The following is a 22,510-nucleotide window of genomic DNA, read 5'->3' as shown; positions in this document are numbered from 1 at the left end:
AAATGTTGATACTTCATAGAGAGCACCTTGATCTATGCCACCCTCACAGAAGAAGCACTTGTGAATATCCAGTCGTTGCATTTCATCATTTCATTGGCTTTCCCCCTACAGATTCAACAGCAGTACATCTAGCTATGTACTGTCACACACAAATAGGATTTAATGTGATGTGATGCAGAACTAATAGCCAAACTATGAACTCAGTAGATGGCTATATGAATAACCTAAAGTAGAATTAAAACATAAAAGAGAAAACCAAGATCTCTTAACATTTAAGCAATTATACTGCCTTTTTTTTTTAATAATTCCGCCTATATTATACAGGGCTTTTGAGGTTTTTTGGGGTCTAAGATGTCTTGGTACTCTATTTTACACTTACAATTTGGAAGATCTACTGGCCTGAGCACAAATTAACAAAGGAAGCTTATTCAGTGGTCTTAAATGGCCACTACCATGAAAGTTTTACTCGAGGGGAAAAAAACACACACAAAAAAACGTTTTTCTTGGATATTGTTTTGTGAGTGATTTGACACTAAATTTCAATATTTCAGCTGGGCTCCTAGGCTGAAATCATTCAGGAGGTCCTAAAGAAGCTTCATGTAAAATTTGGTGCTTTTATCACCTCGGTAACGGTATTATGTAATTTGTGCACTACCCCACTGGACTATATGCCACTTCTGTGACACTTCTACAATCCCTTTAATAAGGGGGTTGCTTTTCTGCACCACATCCACAGGGGTAGTTACCTTGAAAGTTCCAGAGCCCAGCTTTGGCATTGTGAAAGTATATATTTTCACTTTCTTTTTCATAAACCTTTAAATACTATTAAAAAAGATAATTCTCGTGTTTCAGGAAGTCATTCAAATCAAATTAAATCAATTAAAAATGTGTTTTCAAAGCACCATATCACCACAGCCACTTTCCAACAAATGAAGTAAATCTACCAACCTCAGAGAAGACCCAGTCATGTATTGCCCTGTAGCACCCTATAATGTAATAATTTCCTGAAAATGTAATAACGCCTGAAAATGTAATCAAATTTGCACTTAACTCGATCGAAAATGTAATAAAACCCAATAATGTAATAACTTCACCAATAATGTAATAAAATATCCTGACTGATATTGTAATAACATTTTTACCGATAATGTAATACCGTATTACATTATTGGGAATTTATTACATTTTCAGGTGGGTCTTTTTTTTCAAAACTGATAATGTAATACCTGATAGATAATGTAACATATATGTTAATTTTCAGTCCAGAGTTCTACATTTTGTGTTATGTTACATTCGTATCACCGTGTGCTGCCGCCAGCTGACAGCCGCGCACGAATCCAACACTTTTTTCAGTTGTTTGGCAGTGTTTTACGTGCTCGGACCAACGACCACAGCGATGCGAGAGAGCTAACGTGAGAGCTAGCTAGTGATAAGTTTATAAGGCTGGCAGCAGCGCGCAGTGATCGAATCGAGAGAAAATAGCACCAAGCGATTATGAGGTCTGACTTTTTCGTGGACAACGGTTTTGTGATGCAAATGAATTACTCTTTTGAACACATTTGTTTTGAGAAGAAAAAGGCTTTATTTTCATGACCCCAGACAACTTGCCAGACTACTTTCGTCAGCACCAAAACCGGGCAAGAACTCAGCGCACAGGATACTGTCGGGGGTAAGTCAGTGTTGATGCACGACACTGCTGACGGGGATGCCATACAGATTCATATCAAAAAACCTGAACTATCCCTTTAAAATTAATCTCGGACGCCGGCATCCTGGCCACCAGAGGGCCTGCAAGGGAGAACATGATCAGGGTCTCTTTCAGTCAGTGCATTTACATGACACTCAAGAAAACCGAATTACTGTGTTAGTCTGACTATGATCGGATTTTTAAGATGCACCTTAGTCACCTAAGTCTGACTAAAATCGGACTGGATTGGATTTCTCATAGTCGAATTAAAGCACCCAGATTATTTGATTGATAGTCGCATTACTCCTGCATGTATACGTTTTATCAGATCGGATCGGATTTTGTGTTCAGTGCATGCGCAAGATTTTTTCCCCGGGGCCTTGAGCCAGAAGTAGACGGACGGCGGTGGCGGCGTCTTTCCTCCGAAATCACCGCAAGAAAGAGCGCCATTGTGCCATCTTTCTTGAATGCCGAGGCAGCTGGTGATGTAATGAGGTCAGCTGGAGGTGGCTCTGTTACCACTAGTTGAAATGGGTACAGCGCCACCTAGCGTACCGGGGTATGACATGCTCCGGCCCAATAATTCGATTTCTCACCGGCATCTATACTCGGATAATTGCAGTTGTCTGGTTGAGTAGCATAGTTGAACTATAGCTGTAATCTGACTAAGCTGTGCATGTAAACGTACTGCACTGAGTGGGTGGCTAGCTGAAAATATGTCCAGCAGCATTGAAGCTTTGTCCCTTTATATGATCACTTAAGTAAGTAAGTGAGTATGCAATGTCTCTGCATCAATACCTTCAGATTTCTGTAGGATACCAGAAAAAGTTTGATAATGGTAGGATAGTGATAGGCTTTAGACTAGTTTTTATTGACCATGTGGCTACATGCTAGTTTTTACTGATGCTAACTTTTTGACACTTTAGCCAAGGCTTGGCCACTTCTTTAAATACCTTAAGATGTCTATCAGAAAATAGTTTGATAGAATATGATGATAAAGTGGCAGGCTACAGGCTAGATTTTTGTTATTGACCACATGTTACATGCTGATAAGAAGTTAATTAAAGGTTGAATTATGGAGAATGTTTATTAAAAGTTATATTTTTTAGGTAAATCTCATAATATACTATCAGTATGACAGTATGTCAACTGACCACTATAGAGTAAGATGTCCATTTGACATTGAAAGTGATATAATAGCCATTTATGAGTGGATATGTAGGCCTATAATATTTTGTCAGGTGCCATGTAATGTGTATGTAGGTGTTATGAATGCTTATGTATACTCTCTTCAAATGAAGTGTTACTAAAAGTTGTTTTGTTGGTTTGTGGTTGTTTTCATGAGGTAGTGATTTGTTGGAAATCTGTGAAGTGAACAGTTATGTTAGGAAAGAGTTACCTGGGGTTTCCAGTGCAGCTCAGAAGCTTATCTGAGCTGGAATTCTGGTCTCCCAAGGAAATAAGTCCATCACCCACTCAATAGGACCAGGATGTAGTCACATGTCCCTGAGTATCTGCACATGTGCATATTGTTGTATGCAGTAGGCGATTTGAGGGGGGATGAGGGGGGGTGCCGTCCCCTTGTTAGCAAAATTACCAAAAAGCATCCCCCTTGTCAACCTGCCATCACTCTCCATCCGCAAGCAGCAGATAGTGTGTGACAAATCACAAGAGGTTGCGATCAGCTCCGGTGCACTGTGGAGTCAAGCCGGGCACGGCTGCTTTGCGATCCGGCTGCCTGGTCTATTTTTGACGAAAGCTGCAACAAGCTGCACAGTTATGGTTAGGCGTGCTGCAACAATGTCCTTTGGGGGGTGTACATAGGTGTGTCGGGGCAGGGTGGTGCTCCCATTGGACCATCCCCCCTGTTAAAAATTAACAAATCACCTACTGGTTGTATGGTACTCAAGGTCTGCAATTTAACCCAATAGTCATTTTGTTGTTTCAAATCCAGTGTATATAACGTTCTCAGATGCTCATAACACAAAATGTAGAACTGAAAATTAACATATATATTACATTATCTGTCAAGAATTACATCATCAGTTTTGAAAAAAAAACAAAAACACCTGAAAATGTAATAAATTCCCAATAATGTAATAAGGTATTACATTATCGGTAATAATGTTATTACAATATCAGTCAGGATATTTTATTACATTATTGGTGAAGTTATTACATTATTGGGTTTTATTACATTTTCGATCGAGTTAAGTGCAAATTGTATTACATTTTCAGGCGTTATTACATTTTCAGGAAATTATTACATTATAGGGTGCTACATGCCCTAAAAGCCAAAACACCATGGAGCTCAGATATTTGTGAGAACACAATGTAAATAGAGATCTAAAATTCACTAGTGTACTACAAAGAACAACAGACTGTCTCAAACGTCTGCACCAAACTTCCCAATGTCAGCACCACAACCTTTATCTCCATCGACAAGTAGAAATCAACTCAAACATCAGATATGGATTCTTCCAAGATTAAATCAGATTATATTTTCAAATAATGAAATCACTATCAAGAGCCGATAATATGTTATGATTGATCAGTCCATTGCTAAGCTTCACTTGTAATTACACTCTAGTACTACAAATGTATGTATAAAAACACTTTGGGTGCATGCAATTGTTACGGCATTAAATGTGTGTGAGGGTATGCATATGTCTGTACGTGAGAGTGCAGGTGTGTGTGTATATAAATGTATGTTTATGTATGCTCATGTTTATGCGTGTGTGTGTTTGTATAGGGGCGCGTGTATGTGTGTGGGTTTATGTTTAAAGAGTTTGTGGATCAAATCACACTAGCCTGGCAGATTTGATGTGAGCTGCGCAGGCAACTGGCACCGGCAGACGTAACAGGTGTCCGGTGACTCCGGTGATCATTATTATTATTTTATGCAGAGCCGTTTTATTATAAATGACCCAAACTTAAACTAAACAGATCTTTAAACAATTATACTGGCTATCTGCATGTGAGTGGGAGGGGGAGTAACAACCCTCTAACACAGATCGCAAATCACCGGTCTGTGAACACGCGTTCACGCACCAGCTTGCTCAACCCCTCCTTTCTCTCCTTACTCTTCTTTTTACTCCGTGGACACGCGCTCTGAACTTATCTCGGCCGAAGAGAAAGGAAAAAGAGAGCTAGATCGGCTCATTGTCAGTCATAAATTAGCTCTTTTTATCTGCCAACCTTTAAACAGGCATTTCATGACGAAAAATACTGCCACACCGCCGACAACTTTATCCCTTGATTAATTTCAATTTTGCCATTTGCTCTGAGGAGGTGTTGTAGAGCAAATTCAATAGGTATGATTTAATTTCAATCTCCACCAGAAAATATCCGCACTCTACTACATCTAACGACACGGCTTTAGATACTCCAAAATTCTCAATACATTTACACACACACACAGTCATGTTAGTACTTTAGTTAAGTGTTAGTCATGCTACTCGAATCATGCATTTAATTAATCTCATGCGTTTCAGATCTGTAATCATTTATATATTCTAATTTTGCTTCAAATTTCTTTTACTAGTAATTACGCCTTAAAATATGGATTTCGCTAATTCAACTAATTTTTTTTTCTTTACTTCACATCAGGACTTCCCACTTTGGTATGTGGAAGTTACAGCGAATAGAAGAACAACTTCATACTTCGACCAGCTGTATCAATCAACCAAATAAACAGTTGTCCGCACATTGCCTACTTAGCGTATTCATTGAACTTCTCCACATTAAACTGAATCAACAGACATCCCAAGTAATTCCTCCTACACCGCTCAATCGCGTCAAAGAACACTCAGTCGGATCCCCCTGATCAAAATCCAACAATAATGCATTGCATTTCAACACATATCTCACATCAATAGTCAATATTTATTTATTTTTTTATATTTTTTTGGCCTTTTATGGCTTTATTGATAGAACAGCTGAAGATATGACAGGAAACAGGGAGAGAGAGAGGGGGAGTGACACGCAGCAAAGGGACTGCAGGCCAGGAGTCGAACCCGGGTCCGCTGCAGAGCCTCGGCACATGGGATGCGCGCTCTACCCACTGAGCTAAATGGCGCCCATCAATAGTCAATATTAATATTATACCTGTCTATCATTTTTCAGCCTACTTTTTTCCTGAATAAGCTCCTTTGTTCACATTCTCTCCACACGACATCCCCTTGGCTTTTCATTATCATTTTTATTATAATTTTTCTCTTTTACATGATACAACAATGCTATTTGTGCATATAAGTACTAACTTTATTGACAAGTACATTCCCATACCACTAATTCTTCATTTCCCTTGTTATACAGCCAATTTACACCCATTAATATTCCCTCTATGTGAAGTCCTGTATAGGTCTAAATATTTTAATTCTATTTCCTCTATATTTTATCGGCCAGGTCCTTTGAGACCTAGTTCTGATTAACAATTTCAACCTTAGCTTAAGGTAAAAAACATTTATGAAGCCTACTACTCAATTTAAAATGGAGCCAAGGAAATCTTGCTGATAAATAACTTTTTCACTCATTTATCCACATTTTGAAACTATGACCAAGACAGTATTTGAACTGTCACTTCTAGGTTGTAAGGCAGAAATGTGACCCATTTGCCAGTCTGCCTCAATGAGAACTGCAATAAAAATTCCCTATTGATACACTCCCCTATCAATCAAAATATCTATGCATCGTGTATTTTATATTCTAATATAGCTTTCACATCAGCTTTTAGCTGACTCTCACCACCCACACACAGCTTACGAGGACACAATAAGCACCAACAACACTGAAACGCTTCGCACAACCGGGCCGGCCCCCTTTGTTTCTTCTTCTCACAAACACAAACACTTGTGCACATGACACCTACTGCAACTTGGTTTGTTGGACTCAGAATACGGAAAACCGCCTCTAACAGCCCACCAAGTGCCATACCACATTGTTTATTTTAGAGTCCACGAGCGTCCTGTGGACTTGTTGAATTTTCTATTGTCACAACCATAAGTTTAGTTTGACATAACATATCTCTCTCATTCTAATTTTTTCGTGGTCTTCATCACTTATCTTTTCTACCTGGCCAGGCTTTTACACTCTTTTCTACTCTTTGAGACAACTCAACCATGCAGCCAATGAAGACCAATGCCCCGCATGTCTTATGACAATGTCTGTCACTGTCAGCATCGGATGGCCATCAGTTCAGTCATTGTTGCCACAGCAGTTTCTCTTCACTTCTCTATTTGAGACAACTTCAGCGCATAGGAAATAGTGACTAATCTCACGCATGACTTATGAGAATGTAGGCTTAGCACCATACCTACCACTATCAGCACCGTATTTCCAATTAGTCCACTAATCACTACCGCATAAGTTTCTCCTTATTCTCTTTACTTCCCTTAATTTAGAAATTTAGACAGAACCGTATCAACACACTAAATGCCTGTTGCCCATTTCCCCCCATTTTGGTAATTTTCAGCTTGACAGAAATTGGAAAACACACACACAGTCCCGTCCAGAGCATGAGTTTGACCCCTAGAGCGTGTCCAAGCTGTCAATCGCTATCCTGTTCGTGACGCCAACTTGTCGTTTCTGGGCTGTCTTCATCAAAGATGTCGGCATGTAGTATGTTGATAAAAGAATTCTGCGAAGGGAAGGCTGGGTGGAATGATAGAGCAATCTTTATTGAAAACAAATCTCATGCCTGCATCCGGCCCAGAGGCGGCCGCTCCCTGGGGTCCTCGAATCTATGACAAAGTTCTGCCTAATACTTTGCCCTCTGCTCTATCAGAAAATCCTATCGACTCCGATCTTGGAAATCTACAAAGTACCACCACCCTTCTCCGCTTGTGCGGGCCTTTTTAAAGTCTAATTCCTCCCATCGTCCCACTTCTTCCAATTGGTCACTTTGGTGGATTTGTCGTAAAATGACTTCTCTTTTCTCGGTTGGTCCAAATGATTTCAAAGATCAAAAAGTCACCAGGAGTCTTCAAGGCTGAGTGCAATAGAACTTTATTTGCCGGCAAAAAAGAGCAGGATCAGACACAGACAAAATCCGTGAAAAAACCAAACCGACCAGAGGCTCAAAGCCTCGACCATCCTCTTTTAAACACAGAAAAGGGGGTGTGTCCGTTCGGACAACATGGCCTCAACCAATCATTATTCTGCTTAATTTCTGCTGACACTGTTATTTCTCTATGGAAAAATACCATATTTCTTATGGAAAATCCCCGTACCTCTAGTGGAAAAACCCTGTATTACCTTCTGCGCTTGCGCGAAGATTGACGTACGTGCAGAAATGCATGTCGACCAGTTGCACCTCGCCTCGCTTTGTTTTTTTTAACATTGGGGCTTTCTCTGTGCTGCTATCACTGGCTCTTAGAAACTCTGGCCTTGAGGCCTTCAGGTTTTTGATAATTCACTCCCCTCCTTGATATATCCCATTATATCTGACCACTCTTGGCACTGCATTTTTAAACATAATGAAAGTGTTACATATTTGGTTATATGATGTAATTCTTAGATTTGTGGTTACATTTTCACACTTGACATCATCTGACTATAGCAGCTTTAAACAGTAGATGCACTTTTCAGTCAGCTGGTGCCAAGTAGTATGTTTCGGCAACTCTTTCATACTTGTTACCCTTTGTTTCTTACTTAACAGTTATTATCAGTTACCATTAGTCACTATTTACTAACTGGTTATTTTATACTGACCACTATCTACTTACTATGGTTATTTTACACTACAGATTGAGGGTCCATCTATCCAATGGTATCTAACTTCGCTGAAGTCACTTCTTGGAACTTACAGCCTAAAATGGACCGAACTGTCTCTTCATGCTTATATGGAAATGTATATCTTAAGTCAACTCTACACAACTAGTATAGAAGATAGATTCAGCTTTAATGCTCCATATGGGCCTGTCCTCCAGCTAAACTTTAACGCACACACACAGAGAGCTGTTTAATTGCTCCGGGGCCCCTAGATATGTAAACATCACATCGGCCACCTCTCTTCCCTCACAGTAAGGGAAAACAACTATCACTATTAAAGCTTAGCTCTGAATGTGTAAGTGTGCAGACACCTCACCATCTACAAAAGGAGTATGTAGTATTGGTAGTACCACCCTAACACCTAAACCAAGCCTTTATCTGCCAGAAGTTCCCGAATAAGTTGCTGATTGATCTGAAAAACTGTGGTTCAGCCACAGGTGCATAGAAAGTCATCCACATCATCAGTGGCGGTCATTCAAAGAAATTGGGGAGAACAAGAGGAAAAAGGAACCTACGATGCAATAGTTCACTACTCCGCTATTTTGTTAAACAAAATCTTTTGTCTTACAAGATTTCTTGAAAACATTTTTTCTTTCGATCTTGTTTTTTCCAGATGAAGCATACATGCTCAGTGCAAGGATTACTTTATTAATAGTTTGTCAATAATTTATTTTATAATTTCAAGTCCAATAATGTGTCAGTTTGTTGGACTTAAAGTCAAACCTCATGTAGTTGTGTGTTAAAGGATTCATCACCCGGAAAACGCAATTTCTCTCGTTAAATCATGCATATTGGTGTTGGACCTCTGTTGAAACTTGCCTGAAAAGCTTGAGTTTGAAAGTGGCTCATTTTTTTTTGCTTTGGCTCTTTTTCCGAACAGGAATAGCGCACAATAGTGCGCGTTCCTAAAGCACGAGATTTTGACTCTGCTCCTGTGGTGATGTTAACACAGGAGGCTACTTGCATATTAAGCATCGGCTCACAGCCGTCCTCAGCCAGACTTTCAGAGATTTTCACGCCATACATCGTCACCGCCAGCATTAAAACTCAGGTCTTACATGTAAAACACGAGTGTGAAAAGTAAGAAGGAAAAAAAAAAGAATTTACCATTCAGAGACATCCTGCTGTAAACGTGTCTCTTCCACAGTCTCTGCCTCGTCACTCTCCTGTTCGGGTTCCGACTCTGGCTCGCACATAAATGCCTGAATTCCGTAAGGTTCGTCATTTAGTGTGTGCGCCATGACAGGGGGCTGTTTATGTTTTGGAGTCTGTGTGCATGCAGGCTCGCCCCCGATTCCGGCTCTGTCCTTCCTGCGGCCAATCAACGCGCGCCTCATTACATATTAATACAATGCACATCCGGACCGGTCAAACCTCGTGCATAATCTCGCGTGAGAAAGTCGCGGTATGAAAAAGTGTCGGAACAAGCTCTATGTTTGATTTAAAAAAAAAAATAAAAATTCTAATATGTTTTAAGAATTGATCCAAAGCGATCCAAGGGGGACTGGATATGTAAAAAACCAGGTGATGACTGCTTTAAAGCTCAGTGAACTACATCGTCTCATCAAAATGTCACCGACACCAACATGGAGCCAACTGGGCTCAGAAAAGGTCGTAAAAAAGATGAATGCTAAAATGAAACTGCTCATATTGACAACTGCAGTTCTGTGAAAGGAGAGCTGATTCTGGTTCAGCTCTGTTAGATGTTCATATACAGACGCAGCTGAAGTTACAGGTTTGCGTGAGTGTTCAACGAGACGCTGTCTTTGTAGTCTTAAAATTACATATTTTCTCAGTTTTCTCTTTCATTAGTTTTATGACAAACTGTGTTGACTTCTTTGTATCCATCTCTTTGTAATTGTCTTTTAAATTGACATCATGCATATGATTCCGGACACAATTCAAGGATTCACAGGATGGATAAATTGTCTGTCTTTATTCACTGCCATACAGAGATTTTTCTGAAAATTATGTCCCACTGGGTAAATCGGACAGACCGTGAATTCAACTCTCTATAGGTACAAGTTGGATGGTGTTTAGCTTTGGCTTGGAGTCCATTTTGAAACAGGAAACAGTCAAGAGGCCAGATGGTAAACAACATGGTATTACTTCTAAACCAGGGATCTCAAACTTAGATCACCTCGAGGCCACTGCTGGTATCGTCATCTCGCAGGAGGGCCACTTCAGCCTCCAAGTACTACAAGAAAGCCCAATATTTTTTAAATGTTCATATTTATCACCATTACCATCACATCATACAAAAACAAAAACAGCAGATCATATACATTTTTATATGATTAGTTTTTAACATCCTTACAGTACACATACAATATGACAGCAACTTCCGGTTTGTGATCTCTGTCGCTAAATATTATGCTCAAATAGGTTTCTGAATGTGTTTAAGGTGAAAAATAGACACTGCAGTAACAGAATCTCGGTTTGTAGTTTATCAGCACTGTTTGTTTAGACAATTTGATCAGAGTTTGGTGAGATGCCCCTCATTTGATACTTTTTACAACTATATGCTGGCAATGAAAGGATGCAAATTGTCGATCGGGCGGATGACAAGGATGGTGCTGCACAAATGATGCAAACATGCTAAACTCTTGCCATTATATTAACGTTGCTGTTGTCTGGACATTCATGAACAACAATGGAGGAGGGGATAATAATCAGTAGTCATGGCAAATTGTGGACACCCAAAACTGTACAATAACACAACTCCTCATAATGAGACTTTACAGATAAGGAGCTGCTGTGGAGGAAAATAAGCAAAGGAGGTCAGACTACCCAGTGAGTCATGGAAAAATGTCCCAGCACAGAATAGCCCTGATTAATCCAAACTCCATTCAGGGAACAAGCATTTTTAAAGTTGTTTGCTTGTCGTCTGGTTGAAAGACTTTTTACAAGGTGAGATTATGATGTTATTTCTGCATCCTTCTGATCCATTTATTGCAGTCAGATCAGTGAGAAATGTCTTTGCTTTGGGTTAATAACACCTAATAAGAAACTGACCCTCAGCAGAGACTCATGGACAGGCGCCAAGAACTGGACACCAGTCAGCCTCAGATTGTGCTGCTGTTACCACATGCTAAAATTCAACCAGCTGGTTTCCACACTACTTATGCAAATAAAAATGAACAATTCCGCACTAAAACTCACGCGTGTAATGTAAGGCAGATATTCACTTTGCATATGGTCTGAATGCACCATAGAGTTCATATTTGGAAAAATATTTTAATTTGTCTTACGAGACAGGCTTCTGTAGCGCCACACCTTATTCCTTTACTGTTTGTCTTTCTATGGCAGGATTTGGGCGCAGACTGTGAGGACCGATCCTCCAAACTTAGCCCGTGTACTGACAATAACGACCTTCTTCTGTCAACGTCCTGCCAGTCAGAGCTACACCTCCACATTGGAATAAACCAATCAGAAGACAAGCTCCTGAGCCTCTCACCTGCTCAGTGTAATACAAAAGAGGCATCTAGGCAATCACAGAAGTATGGAAGCCAGCAGCGCACATCGATGCCAGGAGATCCGGCATCATTATGAACAGCAGCTAGCTGACTCAGCACTATGGCTCAAACCCAGGAGGTCACCATGGGTGAAGAGGTCTGGTATCTCAACACACTACAAAGAGTTATCTCTAAATTCTGTGAACATTTTTCTGCATGTAGAAGTGACATGGATGTAGTCATCTGTCTGACAAAATAGAGCAAACGTCAATTTCTTTGTTTAGGCCCTGAGGTGACATGCGGCCTCTTTAGGGCTTGGTCTAAAGCACAAGTACGTTGAGGGCTCATTCAAGTCCATTTTGCTGGTTAAACAGCCAATTCACTGGCGTCAAAGTGAATAGCACAGTATGAAGGGGTTGTATTCAGACTGAAAGTCATGGTTGTGTTTTGGGTGGAACATAAATTAAACCAATGAGAGTACAATCTCCCAATGCCTTTGAAAGCTGGTTGTGCCAGGACCTTGAACATTGCTATCCTCTTGGCAGAGAGACATGGATGTTGTCCTCTGCTGCTGGATCCTCTGTCCTGCCATTTCACAATCATCTGTCCCATCAGGCTGCAAATGAAAAAAGGCACTGATATTTAACCATCCACCATCAGTGCCCCTGACCACACCTCATTTTAAGACCAACATGCCCAAGGGAGCACAGGTGCGTGTTAGTACATTTGTTATTCACACAACGTTGGTGCTGAACGTGAAAATGACAACTGCATCAGTCTGAAACTAGTAAAGTCACTTGCGCGGTGCTGTGCGCAGCTAGAGCCCATGGTGAGGTACATATGACAAAAATATCATCAGTGTACCCTCCATATGTATGGATGTCCTGTAGGAATGGGTTCCTGGAGGGATTCATTACAATCTCCTACTTGAACAGTCCATCATATAGTTAGGCAAAAAGGTGATGAGTTAGATAAAGTTAGATCAGCAGTTATACCTAACAAATCCAGTAGTTACAGAGTAAATAGACTTATTAATGTTAGTCGTGACTCATAAACTTGTATCAATGTGTGGACTGTTTTTTTCACGATATAAGTAATGAACATCAGCTCAGTTATCCAAAGATTCATTTTAAAACATAGTACGACCGTGAGAAGCCTTGAGTGAACATAACAGATGCTGAACAAGTCCAATTCCCCAAAAGTTGGGACACTGTGGTTCTTGAGATGAGTGTAAAAAACACAGTATAAGTTAGAACATCAAATATCTTAATGTGGGGAATTTAACTAAATATATGTTGAAAAAGAGTTGCAATATTTGCATTTTCGTTTGAGGGGTTGTAGTTTAAGATTGTCTGATGGGAACAGAATGGCAGCATGTAGTAGCTGTAGTCAGTGTCTGTCAGAGAAGAGGGCTAAGCAGAAGAACAGCTGAATGAACAGTGTAAATGTGCTCAGGAAGAGGCTGATCTGGTGAACATTTATTTTTAAAAATACCATATCATAAAGTTTGTACATCATATGGAACCTTTGGCTCAGACACAAACTCACAAACAACAGGTTGGGTCATACAAGCCCAGGATGCTTTTTTCAAAAACATGGCAACCATTACTTTTGTTACAGCAAAACATTTGGGAAAGTATCCTTTAACATTGAATTGCACTCACTGTTCAAATTTTGGTGTGAATTATGTTAAATAACATAGGTAAAATGTCCGCTCAATTTAGGGAAAATATGGCGCGGAAAAATTATGACACAAACCACATCAATCATTCCTCGACCGATGTCATTTCCTATTAAGTAGAATAAAAACAAACACGTTTCCTCTGTGATCAGTCAAAGAGGTCTGTGAAGCACACAATCACAATGGGGAAGTAATCAATTGCAATTCAAGTAAAGCATAAACAGAACTGGCATGCACTGAGACTAAATTTAAAATGACTGTTAAACAGAGGCACTAGCCCCTTTCACACAGGAGAAGACGCATTAACGCTGCAGAGCTGGTTCGCCAATTCTGGATCCGATGGTGATTCACACAGAGTGAAGAAGTATCTCCGCCTTAAGGACGAACCGCCATGAATTCACACAGAAAGCCGGTGTGTGTTTTCAAGGCGTTTCCCGGTGTCCCCTCCGTCAATCTAAACTCGCAGATAGTTTATAATCATATGGATGCTGTTATAATGTGTTGTGATTGAGATCCTGACCCACCAAACATCCTGGAAAGTGACCAGGATGCTAAGTTACTCTGTCAGTCGCGGGGAGGGAGGCTGTTCTCTGGGGGAAAGTTCACTGAAGTCTCGGTCTGGAGGGCTGACCGTCACGGTGATTTATTTTGATCACAAACGCTCGGTGAGTTAAAGTTTTTTGCCGGTGACAGACGCTGTTTTTCGGGCAGAAATGGGACGAAGAGTCAGTAGGACGGGCGGGAGGACAGAAAGGAGGACGGACGCTTTTCCACATATATCTGTGGTATTTTTTCCCTCATATATATATATAGATAGATAGATAGATAGAATAGACAGAATTACTTGAATGATCCCAGACTGGGAAATTATTTTGTTACAGCAGTAGTGGGTCCACAAATAAAACACTTTGTACATAACATAAATAGAAGCCAATATATACATAGTGTATATATACAGTGCACAATGTGCTATAAACAATAAACAATAATAATATATACAACAAAACAAAATATGCAAAATATACTATAACAATAATAATATATACAACAAAACAGTAGAGAGACCAGAGTTCTCTGTCAGGCAGAGGTGAGAGAGTTATTGTATAAAGTGATGGCTTGTGGCAGGAAAGATTTCCTGTATCTATTGCTACGACAGCGAAGCTGCCTCCGAGAGATTCACACCGAGAGATTCACACTGAACAAACATCAGTGTAAATGGGGCTACTGACTATATACTTTATATAAACTTTTATTAAACTACACCTCTGGCACAAGACAGGACAATAATACACAGCTTTATATATCAATGAGACAACATAAAGACAAAGATTGAGTTTTGGAACAGAGTATAGCTTGTATTTACTGTATTTCTTTGCTTGGTTGATAAAAGTTTACAAACAAGAAACTGTATCCTTGGTTTAAGAGTTATATAGCCATTCCAGGTGTGAATGGTATACATGTTACAACATCAAACATATCCATGTGTATGTATCCATATATAAATCAACCTATACTTAGTTATATGCATGGGAAAAAAATATTCTTTTAAGTTTGTTCTTGGAATTGTGTCAAAGGATATTCCTCTGTCTCTTTCTAGAAAGGCCAGGATGTAGATGTGAGGGTTGTCACACACATTAACATAGACTCAGACCTGACTGCACTCCCAGGGTCAGAGTGGCATTTTAATTCAAATGTTGTCTCTGGGTTAATGGATTGGACTCGTTAGTTATGTTAAAACAACCAGTAAAATTAGTGGGTTCCCCTCGTAAGTCTCACACACTGGGAAAACACCTCCTGTGGCGTTCTGTGTAGCTCTCTGTGGTCTCATTACTCTGATATGACTCAAGTGTGGCAGGCAGGTGATTATACTCGTTTTTAGAGTCATTTTCTTAGCATCCTCCTCTATGACACATCAACCAAAGACTCCCAGTTCCACACCAAGGACAGAATGAGCTTCCTTATCCAGAGAAACATCCATATGAAACATCCATTTCAGTGTCCATTTCAGTGAAACCACAGCCACTGCTAAATACGGTAATATCATGTTATCATCCATGTGTATTATTTACAAGGTGGTGAAATAAGACAAAATGTATAGAAATAAAGCAGACTTATTGTAACAAAGTTGTTGATAGCTATTGATATTGGTTCTTTTTCTTAATATTTGATTATTAGTGCAATGTAATTAATAGTTTAGTTATTTTTGTGTCATGCCAAACTTTGGCCCTTTCCAAGATGAAAAAACTGCCATGTATCACACATATAAAGTACAACACTAATGTATGTTACTAATATGTTTAGTTATGTTGTTAAGTAAATATTGTATTGTATCATTAATGCATATTTAATTGTATTTAGCCTACTTAACATTAAAGAAATATTTAAAAATGTATGCTCTGTCAAGGATTATTGTGACTTTGTTTAAAGCGTTACAGACTTAAGAAAAATACTCTATTACATTCTATTGTATTAACTTTAGTATTCTATTTATTAACATTAAAGGGATACTTCAGGTTTTTTGAAGTGGGGTCATATAAAGTACATATAGTCGGTCTGTTCCCTACCATAATCACCGATCAGCGCAGCCTCAGTTTGGAGAAGCAGAGAGCCGCTCCAGCCCAGACGCTCAGCTTTGTACTGCAGTGAACGGAGTCCAGATGCAAAGCGAACAGTAGAACCTCCGTATCCCTACGCATTAGCGCAACAGGTGATCTGTGAGCGGCAAAATACAGTGCGAGGCTCAGTTGCACTAATGCGTAGGGATACGGAGGTTCTACGGTTGAGAAAATGTAGTGCCAAAAATGTATAACGTACACTTGAACTGATATAGATTTCTTAGTTGGGCCTTGTTTTAGGTGGTTAAAATTCGCTTTGCAGGGACTTCCGGTAGGCGGCAAGATGGTGTAGCCACACTTTTCCATGCTCCTGACCTGCTAACTTTTAAACACTCCTAAGAGTTCTACCACGACAACATAACCAGCCATAAATACTTAGGTATAACTACCAGCACTCCCCCACATCGGAAATATGTCTAGCAGAGCTAAGAGAGACGAACAAAAGACGGAAGACTCGGCGTCCAGCGCCGTTACGGCTACGCTAACGGCTATGCTAACAGACAACAAGACATCGCTTCAGGCAGTGTTCAATGCAGCGTTCTCAAAACTCGAAACGAAGCTGGACAATATTCAGGCCACCTTACTGGAAACCAACAGCGTCTCTCTTCACTGGAAGCCTCTGCTACCGCGACCAGTCAGGATATGCAAGCCGTAGAGACAAATGCTAAAAGCTAAGCTTATCGATCTGGAGAGCAGAAGCCGCCGGAACAATATTAGGATTGTTAGCCTTCCTGAAGGCATCGAGGGTCCCCAGCCAACAGCATTTTTCTCTCAGCTCTTATTTGAGGTCCTCGGTAGGGTTGCCAACTCCCTGAAAAATAAATAAGGGACAACCCCGCCCCCCCCTGCCCCCCCGGGACGGCTTGGTAACTTTTTTTTTGGGCCCTTTTTGTGTGTGAAACGATTTCCAAATAATTTGACTCGAATGTGAATTTAGTTTGAACTGCCTGTGCAGTACAAATTATGCACATCACATCTATCTATGGACTGTTTAAACTGACATGTGTAAGGTTGTATATATGTATGTATAGTATAGTGTGTATTCTTTATCTATTATTCATCTATGTATTACTTTTATGTATTATTTATCTATTTTATGTATTCATCAATCAATTGTATGTGTTTATTACACTAAACATTTTTTTGGCCACAAAATACTGACATTTATTGGATTTAAAAAACATTCTTATTTTTTCTACATACCATATCTGCCTCTGGTGTTGCCTGGTGGACAACAAACCAGTCAAGGGTCCACCTGGTTGTCCCTCACGTGTAGACCACTAGATGCATGCTGTTTCACGTCCAACAGTTCACCATGGGCTACAGAAAAAGTGCGCCAGCAGACATTATCTACACTTTTTCCAGCCACGTTTTCTTTTTCTCATTCAAGTCTGTATTTTTGCAGCCTTTTCTTTTTTTATCGGGGGAGTAACGTTACTGCTCATGGTAGAAGGCGTACCGTCTGCAGTGTCCTGTGAACCTGTGTCGTTGTGAGCCATGCTGGATTGTTTTGCCAGTTGCCTCAGTCTCTTGTCTTCCGGTATGTTCTTGCAAGCGACAGTACCTCGACCAGTGAGAAGAGCCGGATTCTGCATTGTTATTCTCGTGTGTGAGTGTGCTGTCGGCTCATTGGTCACAGAGCAGGAGAGGGCTGGCAGTAAGATTACCGTATATTTTTCATATAAAACGCCCTGTCATTCATTGATTCCATTGATATTTTAAAGACCATTTTGATTCTCACGGAAATACGGGACAAAGTGCGTCCCTTTTAAGCTCAATACGGGACGCGTAACTTTGTTTTTAAATACGGGACGATTCCGTTTTTCAAGGGACGGTTGGCAACCCTAGTCCTCGGGGAACACACTCTGACACCAACCCCGGAGCTAGATCGGGCCCATCGCACACTAGCAGCTAAACCAAGCCCAGGCGAGAAGCCCAGGGCAGTCGTGATATGTTTCCACAGATTCCAGACCCGTGAACTGGTGGTGCGTGGGGCTCGAAAGCTACGAGGCAAACTGAAATACAAAGACTTTCCGATCCACATATTCGAGGACTACTGCCCCAAATTATTGGAACAACGCTCAGATTACCACGACGTCATGAAGGAGCTCTACAACCTGGGCCTCAAACCTGCCCTCCATTACCTGGCTAAGTTGTTCATCATGACCACAGAGGGGAAAAGGAGACGGCTTGCTACCCTTAAGGACGCCCAGGATTTCATCGAATCCCGCCGCCGACACTGCTCCAGGACTACAGAGAACTGATCTCACCGAATACGTGCTCACAGGTCTATCATTGAAAACTATTAGTCTATGCCAAATGGAGGCCTTACTTCGGCTTTGCTGTTGTTGGCAATTAGCCATGGTTGCCACTTGGCTAAATTGAATTGGCTAACCCACTGACCGACAGATAAAGGACTGCTAAGACATTATTTCAGTTTAGTGCTGTGTTTTCTTTATAATGGCTTCACTTGCCTGTGTTGAGGCTGCTTTCCCACTGTGTTCTGCTACACTTTAGGGGCTGATTTTAGCCCGGTCTTTTGTAACAAATAGCCATGTTTGGCGCCAGGTTGATATGTTATCGCTAGCCTTTCTACCTAAAGCTGATGAGGATTCACTAATGTTTTAGGCCATATGTCATATTCTCTACTATGATGATTGTACTTAATTCAGGTAAAACGGCCCCACCTCCGTTAGAGAGCATTTTTATTATTACTATTATTTATTTATTTTTTATTTTATTACATAATTTATGAATCATCATCAGCACTGTTATTCATAAAGGTTGGAAGTGCTGTTCGCTGTGGTTGTAACTCCACTAGGTTGCTGGTTTGCTTGCACTTGAAACTGTTTTTACTTTTCATTGAACTCACGTGCTATACTAAGAATTGGACAGGTTGGAGTCAGGACAGGAAGGTCCAAGCAGATGCAAGGACAATGCATCCACTGTGCAATGGGCACGTAATGCTCTGTTTACACAATGGGAATCTCAGGTCCTGGGACTGGGGTTAAGTTTCTGGTCATGTATATGTTTGCTCAATGTGTATGAATGCATTTTATCTTGTCTTGTCTGTTCTTTTTTTTTTTTTTTTCTTTTTTTTCTTTTGCTCCCCTTCTTCTTTTTTCTCTCCCCTTCTCCTTTCTCCGACACCTATCACCTCCATGTTGGCTGCAGCTACCTGCTCCCGCACAACTGCCCCCCTCCCTTCCCCTTTACATTGCAGATGGTAAGGTATGACGAACACAAATGGTGTACTCAGGTTTGTTTCATGGAATGTGAGAGGAGTGGGGGGCACCATCAAATCAAGTAGAATCATGGCTCATTTGCAACAGCTCAAAGGGGACATATTTTTTATTCAGGAGACCCATCTGCGCAACAGAGAGGTATCGCGGCTCAAAAGAGCTTAGATTGGTCACTTATTTCATTCTAAATTCAACGAGAGGGCCAGGGGCACAGCTATTCTGATTTGCAAAAACATCCAGTTTGAACCTCACAGTACTGTGGCAGATCCTGCAGGCCGCTTTATTATCGTCTCTGGCAAACTACAGGGTGTTCCAGTTGCTTTGGCTAGTGTTTACGGCCCTAACTGGGATGACAGTGCATTTATAACCAAATTTTTTACATCCTTTCCGAACATTGCTAACTACCATATTATTGTGGGGGGAGATTTTAACTTGGTCCAAGACCCGACACTCGACAGATCCTCTGTCAAGGTGTTCCCTCTAACCAAGTCAGCTAAGACCCTCAGCACTCTCACTGAACAACTTGGGCTTTCAGACCCATGGAGACGTACATTTCCCACAACTAAACTTTTCTCTTTTTTTTCACATGTACACCGCACTTACTCTCGTATAGATTTTTTCCTCCAAGACAACAGACTCTTCCCCAATGTTGATTCCTGTGACTACCACAGTATTGTCATATCAGATCATGCCCCGACCTCCCTTGACCTCAACTTTCATGTACAGACCAAACCCTTTAAACAGTGGAGGTTTAACTCTGCGTTATTAGCTGAGGACGGCTATCGACAGTTTTTGCGCACCCAAATTACACTGTTCTTTGAATTGAATGACTTGCCAGAAACTAAAAGAGGAACGCTGTGGGAGGCCTCGAAAGCCTATATCAGAGGTCAATTAATTTCTTTTGTATCAAACTTGAAGAAAACAGAAACATCCCATATGAAGGATTTGATGGAACAAATAAAAGATGTTGACAACAAATATTCATCCGACCCAGACCCTAATCTCTATAAAGAACGCCTTAAAGGAGAACTTCGGTCGATTTAAACATGCAGCTTCATTGCTCAAGCTACCCTTGACTTGCCAGTACCGAAGACGCGAACACATTTGGTCCAGCCATTACAGAGCTCCGTGAACGGAGATGTAGCATTGAACAGCATGGGGTCAGAACTTCACGCTGTGTTTTAAGCATCTTAACATGCTTCACATCTCACACCAAAAGTTATGCAACATCAGCAGACACCTTAGCACACAGCACTGTAGCGTGTATGACTCAAAGTTCTCCTTTAAGCTACAAACAGACTTTGATTTGGCTTCCACAAACAAAGCAAAACTACAAATACTCAAATCCAGACAGCGCTTTTTTGAATCTGGGGATAAGGCTGGAAAGCTTCTGGCTCACCAGGTCAGGGCCGAGGCTTCTTCGAGATTAATCTCAGCTATTAGCTCCGATCAGGGTGAGACCTATACTGATCCGGTTAAAATTAACGAAACCTTCGCCAAATTTTACATGGACCTCTACACTTCTAATCACCCCCCAGATACACATGATACATTTAGCAATATTATCTTTCCCCAAATAAATGCCGAAATGGCAAGAGGCTTGGGAAGACTCATAACGGCTATCGAGGTTCAAGAAGCCATTAAATCATTACAGAGTAATAAATCACCGGGTCTGGATGGCTTTACCGCCGAATATTATGAAACATTTTCAGACCTCCTGGCCCCAGCTCTTAGAGACATGTATAATGAGGCATTTCTCACTGGTCGGTTGCCAGACACTTTGTCAAGTGCCACTATCTCCCTAATCTTAAAAAAAGAGAAGGATCTTTTACTCTGTAATAGTTACCGACCGATCGCACTTCTTAATGTGGACCTTAAAATTCTCTCAAAAATTCAGGCTCTCCGTCTCCAGCAGGTGCTGCCCTCAATTATTTCACTGGACCAAACAGGTTTCATGCCGGACCGACAGTCCTCCCACAACACCAGGCGACTACTACATCGAACTCTGAGACCCCTGAGATAGTAGTGTCCCTTGACGCAGAAAAAGCGTTCGACAGGGTAGAGTGGGAATACCTCTATATAGTGCTGGAGAAATTTGGCCTCGACAACGACTTTATTCTCTGGACCAAGCTTTTGTATTCTTCCCCCACGGCCTCAGTGCAAACGAATGATACGCTGTCGCCCCCCTTCTCTCTCCAGAGAGGTATGAGACAAGGCTGCCCTTTAATTTACTGGCTAAGCGACTCCTGCGCTCTTTAACTCCATTTAAGTGGGCTGACAACGGTTTTCATCACAAAATCTATGCCCGACATGTTCAGAGCTAACTTTCTGCCTTTGGTTGAGAGGGCTGAGAGAGACTTTGATCGCTGGTCTGCTTTACCACTATCTCTCGTGGGTTGAATAAATCTGATTAGGATGGTTGTCGTGCCCAAATTTCTCTATCTTTTCCAGCATATCCCCATATACATTACTAAATCATTTTTTGACAAATTAGATGGGATAATAGCCAAATTTTTATGGTGGAACAAGCCAGCTCGAATTCGTAAGATAATATTGCAGTCACCCAAAAGAGATAGAGGCTTTGCACTCCCAAACCTTAGACGATACTATTGGGCTTCTAATGTGCAGAAAATCTTATACTGGATGGATGATACAGGCAATTCCCTCCCTGCCTGGATAAAGTTGGAGAGGGCAACCTCGCACCTCTCTTTACGCTCTGTCCTATGTTCCCAGCTTCCCCTTCCTGCAACCTTTCTGAGAGCACACCCAATTGTGTCTGCCTCGCTGAAAATTTGGAGCCAACTCAGGAAGAACTTTGGCTTGCAGGGCCCTTCCATCCTCTCCCCAATTTTGAAAAACCATGCCTTCAGACCCTCTAACACAGACTCAACATTCAAAACTTGGCATACTAAAGGTATCATCTGCATTAAGGATCTGTATACAGGAGGTATTTTCTCATCCTTTACAGAACTCTCGTCAAAATTTCTTTTGCCAGGCTCCCACCTCTTTCGTTTTTTCCAAGTTAGAGTTCGTTCGTTCGTTTCTCTTCCGCTTATTCC

This window comes from Sparus aurata, chromosome 21 (assembly GCF_900880675.1).
Source record: "Sparus aurata chromosome 21, fSpaAur1.1, whole genome shotgun sequence".
Taxonomy (NCBI): Eukaryota; Metazoa; Chordata; class Actinopteri; order Spariformes; family Sparidae; genus Sparus; species Sparus aurata.
This window is presented reverse-complemented; position numbering follows the sequence as displayed.